Raw genomic sequence first — 10,099 nt, 5'->3', positions numbered from 1 at the left:
TTGTTTTTCTTTTTCTTCTTTCTTCTTTCATTTTATTTTTGTTCTTTTTAATTTTTTTCTTTCTTTTTCTGAGAATCACCACCCCAAACTTAGAAAGTTGCTATCCCAAGAGCAACCCCAAACTTAGAATTTTATCAAGACAAGAATTTTTTTCTACCTAACTCCAAGTAAGGTGATTTAATTAAAGTCAGGTGTTTTGCTTGTAATGTGGCTATTAACCGAAATAAAAGGGCAAGGCTCAAAGGGGCTAGCAAAGGATAAAATTTTCATAGGGTAGTTAGAAAGGCTCAAACGACCAATAAAATTGCCTCAATGTATGCATAAATTACAAGTGATGCAAGTCAGAATTAGTGCAAGTTCTAGAGGGATAACACATGTCTGGATAATCACACAACAAAGAATTTAAGTGTTTAGGCTCAAAAGCTCACAGCTAGGATAATAAGAGAGAGTATGAACAATCAAAATAAAGCCAACATGCTTCTGAAAAGTTAAAATTGTATTTTTGAAAAATTGATGGCATATTAGCCTTCTACAACCATTTAGTAATCAAGAATGCATGCATTAGGAAGACTTGTCGACTTGAGCAATAACATAATCTAAGAAATGAAATTTAACTGGCAAAATCACAAACAGGAATTTTGAGATCAAGTGCAAGTCAATATGACTGTTTCATCATAGTACACATTTAGTGAAAGGAAAAAAAAACATGAGGAGAAGAAAGTCAACATATACTGACATTAAACAAAGAAAACGAGAAAACGGAAAGCAACAGGACAACCAACAAAAAGAAAAAGAAAAAAAGAAAGAAAACTTCTCTCAGTTTAGTAGTTCAAGGATTCTCGTTTAGATCATCCGCTCCTGTTCCGTTATGGTCGCCAGTATACTGGTGAGGTGCAAATAGATCAGCATAAAACATGCCTCTTGGTGTCTGTTGAGTGAAGGATGTACTTGCAACCTTAGTTCGTTTTGCTGGAAAAAGCGCTTGGGCGCGCGTTTTGTCATTTGGAGCTCTACAATCGCTTCTCAACGCATCTTTTTGATTCCTTGCTCATACCAAACATCAAAACTAAGAGAACTAGAAATTAGAGACTAAAATTGGAACTAAATGGAGTAAAATAAATCTGAAATGCAATAAATAAATATGGTGCAAAGGATATAAAATTGGGTTGCCTCCCAATAAGCGCTCGTTTAGCGTCTTGAGCTTGACGTCTCAACTACTGTCAAGGTGGCATATATGACACGAAGAACACATCATCCTTCTTCTTCTTTTTGTTTGGTAGAAATTCCATGAACTTGAGAAATAAAAGATGTTGCTTCCACGTCATTCTCAAATGTAAATTGATGAACAAGGCATAAATTGAATCTAGAACTTTATCAATCTCTTCTTTTTTCTTTTCCTTGTTCGTCTTTTCCTCTTGCTTATCTTCTTCTACCACAACAATGAAATTATCTTCAATCTTCAACTTCTTCTCCATCTTCTCAAACTTAACCACTTGCTCAAATAACCTCTCACATTGACTTTCAAATCTTTCAATTGAAACCATGTTATTCTTCATGAACTCAACCAAAATATCCATAATGTGAAAGTCTTTGTCATCTGATTATTTGGTTAGAATTTTAGGAGGTAGAATTTGTTCGCAATAGATCTTTTTAATATAACACTCGTCGTTTTTTGTAACTTTGAGAAAAAAATCTTCATATTCTACTATTTTGGCAATGTCATCAGCACAATTTCCATTCTTATGTGCTTCTCCGCAAAAGTCACACCTAAGAGGCTGCATCAGAGGGATCTGAGGGTAATATTTTAAAAATGTATAGCTCAAGATTTTCCCCTCAATCATGCGACAAATACCCGAAATAAGACAAGTATCACATTCTTCATATAATTGTAGTAGAATATCATCATTATAATCTTCCATGCTCTACAGCGAATAGTTATCTCAAACAAAGAAGAGAAAAACCACTAGACATGACATTAGCAAGTTTAACAAATAAAAAATAAAATAAAATAAAATAAAAAAATTTATTGCAGAGCAAAAAATTTCAATTAAGTAAATAAATTAAATTCAATAGTGATATGGCAATCCCCGGCAACAGCGCCAAAAACTTGATATCGTTTCAGCAAGTGTACTGAATCGTTGCAAGTAATAATAAAACGGTAGTACCGAGTGTCGAACTCAAGGATTGCGTTTTACTATCGAATTATATTTGATTACTAGAATTGAACAAAAAGGTTCCCAAGTTGATTGAAATAATGTTTGAAATTAACAACAATAATAAAATTGATCTTTTATAATGAGAAAAATGTCAGGGATGAGTTTCACTTCGAATCCAACCTTGGTGTCTAATTTGATCCTAGTTACTGAATTCCTTTATTGAATTATTACCGAATTCTCTTTATTATTCTTGCCCTAATGTCTTAGTGACAGAACCTTTAATTCCAAAGTAACCCCTAATTCCTTAGTGGATTTAAGATTAGAATTAAGCATTACCGTATAGAAATTCTCTTGTAAATTATTGCTTTGCAACTAATTTAATTGGTTTCATGACCTGCATCTATCCCTAGACTACAAATTCATGAATTTCTCATCTCAAGCATTCGTAAAGTCCACTTCCGTTTCAAAATACAAATCGTAGAACATTTTAATGTTGATCAAGCAATAAAAAGCATTAAGCACAGAGATGAGAAAAACAATTCAATAAACTCATTCATATAACTAGAAATCAAATCAGAAAAATAAGGGTTTCATCTGGTTACACTCATCCCTAACAAATAGGGTTTAGTTACTCATGACAGAGATACAAAAGATAAGGATTAAAGAAGAATTACAAGAATGATTCATGGATGATTCTTGATAAAACTGCTTCAATGGCGTTAGAAACGGCCGTCTTTGAGTTTCTATGCTAGGGCACAAGTCTCCCAAGTTCCCCAGAGTCAAAAAGATCCCTAAAACAGTAAAAATATGTGTTTTTATGGTTGCTGGTGCGCGTCGCGCGCCCCAGGCGCGCAGGGCGCGCTCTAGGCGCACAACATCTGCTGTCTGATGTATTTTGCATTTTTCTCATCTTGTGCGTCTGAATTTGGTCCCGGTGGCTTCATGAAAGTTGTAGATATGGATCTTAGCTTTCATTAGAACTTAGAGTGACACTAATTTGACATCTAGAACTCCAGATATGGCTGAAATACTTCACATATATCATGTTGATTTTTCACCAAAATTTAACACTGCACTAAAACAAAACGCAATGTAAAATTACGACAAATTCCTACTTAATCAACGAAATAAAAACTAAAAACATTTTATTAACTCAAAGAACAAAAATCAACAAAATGTATCAAATAAATCCTTAATTTAACTGATGATTGAGGATAAATAAGACTAAAATAATGGGAAAATATGCATATGATGAAGAGTCATCACCATACTCACCGTCATCATCTTCCCCATCTTCAACCTCCTTAAGTCGTTCACCCTCTCCACCACTAAGACCTACTCCACCAATAACTTCCTCTGATACCACATTTTCATATTACCTTTCATCTTCCCCAGAAACAAGCCCTAATCCCATTAACCAAAATTTTGTGTCCACTATCCTTCCACCTCTCTACACATGCCCTCCTCCATATCTCACTCAAGTTACTCCATATTTACGAAATCCTACAACAGCAAAAAAACATTATATGCGTGTCCAAGGAGGAATTGGAACTTCAAAAGCTTCAAACACCAAATCATCGCTCTTCATCATCTCTGATTCTGAAACTAAAGAATCATTTGAAACACCTCCTCACACGAATCCAACAGAGAAGGAAATCACCCCAATAAAATAAACAAAATCCATCACCCCATCCAAATCTTTATTTTCTTGTGAACCTTCTCCGTCAAGTCCTCCAAACCAAAAACGGAGATTGATAATGAAATTTTTTCTTCTTTCAAAAAAACCATCTCATCCTTCTCCTAAAACCATCAAACCAACACCACGTTCGATGAAAATCAAAACCACCATCACAATTGCTCAATTCTTAGCCAAAAATAATCTCAAAAATCCACGTAGAAGGATATCACATGCCCCTAAACAGAACTAGAGAAATGTTGAACCCCCCTCTCCAAAACGTTCCCCAACTCATGAACCCCCAAAATCACCAAACCTAAAACATTCTCCAGTTCAAGAACGTTCTCTAGTTCGTCAACCCTCCCTTTCACCAAACCCAGAATGTTCTCCAATTCAAGAACGTTCTCCAGTTCATGAACCCCCTCCGTCACCAAAAATAAAACTTTCTCTCACTCCAAAATATTCTTCATCCCCAACCTCAAAATCATCTCCACAACCTTTTCCCCCATCCAAAAAATCCAAACTTCACAACCATGCCCTCATTCCATCCAAAATCTCAAAAAATTTCCAAGAAAAATGGGCTCAACGCCCTATTGGAATTGGATAAGTTTTTGTCTTGGAAAATCTGATTATGGATGGAAATGCAGTCAAACATCACACTGATGCTTTGGGTTGGACTTCATTTATGCAAACATTTGAATGCTATTATCCAGATGTGATCAAGGTTTTTTATTGTCAAGCCAACATATTACCTGACAAAACCCGCATAGTCTCCACTGTCAAAGGGATTAAAAATTGGGTTGATAGCTGACATTCTGACTACCATTCTTGATCTCCCAACAAAAGGTCGGCTATTATTGGAAGCAAATGGTATGCTGCCCTAAACCTAAAACAAACAGAGGTGCTCTCTGTTTTGTTCCAAGAAGGGTCCACTCGCCACCTCTCAACCTATCTTAAACCTCTTCCAAAGGTTTTTAACAGCATTAGCCAACATGTTATACTTCTCCACTGTGGAAGTCATGAGTATGTATCTGACAACGATGCCTTGGTCATCTATCACCTTCAAAACTGCAAATGTCTCAACCTACCACATATCATCATCCACCATATGATCACTGATGCCACCAAAGATTACAAAAAGAATACAGTCCCTTATGGGATGACTTTCGCCAAAATCTTTAGGTACTTTCAAATCCCTCTCACAAATGAGAAAAATCTCATTTAAATTTCCAAGTTTTCGTCAAAAAACATATCTTGTATGAGGAAAACCACATCAGAAACATCTACTCTAGCACCTTATTTTCCACCAAAATCACTATAGCGGAAGTGCTCAGTAAGGAGAAGAGCTGCTCCTACACCAGAAGTAGTGGCTAAACCTGCTCAAAAACGTTCTCCACCAAACCAAGAACGTTCTCTAGAAGAGCCTCCTAATCCTCCTACTTTCTGTTTTTCCACAACCATCAACCCTATCCTCCACAGACTTCTTCTCTTACTCCCAAATACTTCACTCTCCACCACATGACTTGGGTACATTATTTCCTAACCATCATATCAGCACCATGTCTCCTCTTTTCCTTTCCCCATAAAAAACCAGTTCTTCCATTTTTGGAATAAGTCGGTTTTTAATCTTTCTAGACACTCCTAACCCATCCATACAACAACAAACATCTTCTGATCTATTACCCCCCAGTAGCAACCTCTTTTGCCACTCTTCCATTAGTCTGCATTTCCCCCATCCCCTCGACCACATCTACTGCTACCACTTCCCAACCTTCCACTCATCTCCCTACCCCTCCTCCCAAGGCTGAACCATCAAACTCCGAGATCATGGTTGTACTTCAGACCATCATGGCACGCCAACTTCAGTAGGATCAGGAGACCACCTTGTTACGAAATTGGCTAACATACCAACTTGCTCTCAAATTGGGACTAACTCCTCCCCCAATTCACCCTGCTCCAACTCCTCAGCCAGTCTGTAACCCTGCAAAATCTTCTTCTTCTAATATGATCTTCTCCATCACTTGCTAATTAGGATCTTTTGCTCCTTCCTATTTGTATGACAAATGGGGAGAATTAAGTTAGTTTTTATTATGTTTGTAGAAATCCTTTTTGTAATTATGAACTTCCGAATATGCTGCTGCAAATCTGATATTTTGTATCTTTGAAATGAATTAATGAAAAACAACTTATGATGAAATTATTTGCATGTTTTAAAATTTCTGCCAAAATCACTTACTGCATCAATAGAGGGGGAGCTTTTAAGCTCTTCAAAATTATAATTAGAATTAAATCTAAATTAACATATTTTTCATCATAAAAAAGGAAGAGATTGTTAAGACGAACTCTCAATTTAAAGTTTTGATGAAAATAAACAAAGGTTAATTAAGAATGTTAATTATGATTCTAAAATGTTATGTTAATTTAACTTTTTTTTTAGTGGATTAATTCAAAGGTAAGAATCAAGCAAAGCAAACAAATCAGATAAAAATTGAACAGATAAAGAAAGGATAACATTCTGGACAAAATCTGTGAAAACGGAGAATGTTCTCCAGGATCAAGACTGGTCATCACAACCTCAAGATCCATCAATCTCCATTAGTTCAAAGAAGATTATGCCTCTAAAATTCATGTTAATGTTATCAGTACTTGAAAATGATCAAGTAGGATTCATTCTAATCAAAGAAAACATTTGAATCACAAAGAGAAGCGGTCATTGAATCAAGCAAGTTAAAACAAGTGTGAACCTTCTCCAACTTAACTTAAAGAGAGTTAACAATCTTGAATTGTACAAGACATCCAGATTAATTAGGAAGTTATCCAAAATGATCAAGATTGAACCTCCAGATTGATCATCAATCTCCAGAAATTTCAAAGATTGAAAACTCTAGATTGATTATCAATCTCCAGATTTCTGCAGAAGTTCATCATCATTATTCACGCTGTTTTGATAGAATCAAATCTTCATATTGAAGCAATAACATCAACAAATATATCATTAAACACGAGATAAATCTGATCAAGATCGACGAAAAACACCCAGTCAAACAGATTTCGTAAAGTGTTCAAAGCTGAAATTTTTTACTCATATATATTGGTTTTGGTCAAAATTGACAGAGCATTACCAACAACTCTTTTTGACCATTATTAATTGTTCCAAAAAACCTATAAAAGAAAGGCGAAATGCTCTGGGAAATTGCAGATGTTCAAGTGCTAACAAGTCTCACAAAAACATTCACATTCAAATACTTGAAATTCTCAACTTCTCAAGAAAGAATTAATCTTGGTTATATTTCCATACTCTATTATTATTGTACTAAATTATTTGTAAAGAATCGAATCTCAAACAAGAGTTGAGACATCTCATATTCTATTAAAACAATCTCATCATTATTGTAAAACTCAAACTATAAGAGTTTAGTATAGTTTGGGTAGATTGCAAGAAATCCTATCAATGTTGATATGTGACCTGATTAAATCTCTTTCTGGGTGGAAAGAAATTAGATTTGTAACAGATTGAGGTTGATGTGAGCTAGGTGCTGTAAAACCAAGAGGGTTCTTTGTTTTGAACACTTAGTGGAAAATCCCACAGTTGTCAGGACTGGACGTAGTCATTAACACCCCGATTTTCAAAGCGAGGGTGTATTTTTTTTCCAAAAGAAATTAAACTAAAACAGAGAAATAAATAAGGAAATGCCTTTGGATAAATAATTGAGTCATTATAATTTACAAGCAGCGGAAAAGTTTCTCCAAATATAAATCCAAAGCATTTACACAACAACAAATGGTACATGGAACCCATTCAAATAAGATGTCAAACTGACAATATTAGTATCAATACAGTTTTCCAAATTAAAATACTCCAACCCAAAAAGAAGGACGTCTAGTCCCTATACATCAACCTAATCTGATCATCCTACCAAAAACTATACACCCTGAGTGATCCCCACGCGCCCAGTGAGATCCTTCTGACGTAGCTCCAGTCAAGCATTCCCATCCGTAGGGTACGAACCAGTAGGATCGTCCTGACTCTCATCTGAGGGCAAAGCCCAGATTTCCACAATAGTTGTAAATGGTCACCAACCGAAATTAACAGATAACACATAACATTTAAGTTATAAATGCACAAAATAACCTTTCAACTAAGCATGCACCTTAAAAGGGTTTCCATATGCCAAACATGCATAAACAAGGTTGAAAAATGAAGTTTTTAACAAAACAACATTGTTGTATTCGAATACAGCATCTCTGTATTCGAATACAAGGCTGTTTCAGCATTCAGCAGAAAAAACAGCATGTCTGTATTCGAATACAGCATATGTATTCGACTACACAGTAAGTCAGTAGCAAAACATCATGTCTGTATTCGAATACAACAGTCTGTATTCGACTACACAGTAAGTCAGTGGCAAAAACAGCATGTCTGTATTCGAATACAATTTTCTGTATTCAAATACACATCAGACAGCAACAGGAAAACAGCAAAAATCAGCTTTTTAAAGGGTTTCAAAACCAATCAACACTTACACACAAATCCGAACAATCACACTTAGCAATTCCCACACAATCACCACGACAAATTGGGTTTCGAAATAGTTTTACAATCCATCACACTTACACACAAAATCAAAACATCCACACTTGGCAATTATAACACAATCACCACGACAACATAAGTTTCGAAATGGTTTTGCAATCAGTCGCACTTACACACGATAATCAATACATAACACTTAGCAATTCCAACACAATTACCACGACAATTCCTATTCAAACCACTCAATCATAAACTTGATTCAAACACGACTCGTGTGCCAAGCACCCTAATGCAATGCGTATATGCCAAAATGCATGGACTCGGAATTCCAAACCAAAACCCTCCTCGAAGGGCCGTAAATCAAGTTTACAATCCGTCACACTTACACACAAATCCGAACAATCACACTTAGCAATTCTCACACAATCACCACGACAAATTGGGTTTCGAAATAGTTTTACAATCCATCACACTTACACACGATAATCAATACATAACACTTAGTCATAACTTGATTCAAACACGACTCGTGGGCCAAGCACCCTAATGCGATGCGTATATGCCAAAATGCATGGACTCGGAATTCCAAACTGTAAGACCCATAATTTTAAAGTACCCTTTTATGTATTTTTGGTGTATTTTGGATTTTGGCTCGGAGGCTTTTTAAGCCAAAGTTAATTATATTTTGGATTTTTATAATCAAAAAGATATTTCGATGCCAATTAGAATTTCTCGTCGATAAATAAATTGAATTTAACTGCGGAAAATCCTTTACGGAGAATTTAAGGCGTTTCGGGTGAAACGGTAATTTAATAAATATCTAGATTTTGAGATATTTGTTAAGTTATATTTATTATATTTATATATGTTTGTTTGGAGGGAAAAAGAAAGGAAAACTAGAAGGAAGGAAAAGGAAAAGAAAATAGTATATATATATTTATTATATTTATTTATGTTTGTTTGGAGGGAAAAAGAAAGGAAAACTAGAAGGAAGGAAAAGGAAAAGAAAATAGTATATAAAGGAAGGAAGGAAAAAGGAAGAAAGGAAAAACAAAGGAAAGAAAAAGAAAGGAAGGAAATTTCCAAATTTCCATCTCCTTCCTCTGAACCTCACGCGAGAAAAACCCAAAATTCCATCCTTCTCCATTTTTCGTTTTCGTTGCTTCCTTTTCTTCAAAGCTAGTGACCCAAGGTTGGGTGAGAGTTAGATCAAGGTTTTCGCAACTCCACTCTTCCTCTTTGATTCGAAAACGAAGAAAAACGGTTTTGAGATCCAAACACAAACCCCTCCGTTTCTTCTAGATCCGAACCTCATTTCTCGAAGAGACAGAAGGGAAAGTTGCTCACCACCACGCTACGGTGCTAGTGAACTAATTTGGAAGCGGCGTTGCGAGCGGAAAATTTACCGGAATTACTCGCGGTACCGGAAACGCACGTTAAAGCTAACGTTGAGGTAAGGGCTCCTTCCAAACTTCTAGTTTGCATTAGGGACTTATCTGTGGTTGTGTGGGAAGGAATTTGTTAGGGTTAAATGTATCGATTTGGGGAAAAACCAAACTAGTGCGTTATGGGTAAAAACCTTAGAGTTAGGTTTTGTTTATAGTGATGAATGTTTCGTGGTAAATGAATTTGAAGTCATGGTGTAAGATTTTGGGTAAATGAAACTTGTGTGTTTTGAGTAGTGGATTGTGTCGATTTGTGTTCGTTGTTTTTGACATGCTCTTAATTGATATT

This window comes from Cicer arietinum, chromosome 5, assembly GCF_000331145.2.
Source record: "Cicer arietinum cultivar CDC Frontier isolate Library 1 chromosome 5, Cicar.CDCFrontier_v2.0, whole genome shotgun sequence".
Classification (NCBI taxonomy): Eukaryota; Viridiplantae; Streptophyta; class Magnoliopsida; order Fabales; family Fabaceae; genus Cicer; species Cicer arietinum.
Note: the sequence above shows the minus strand (reverse complement) of the source record.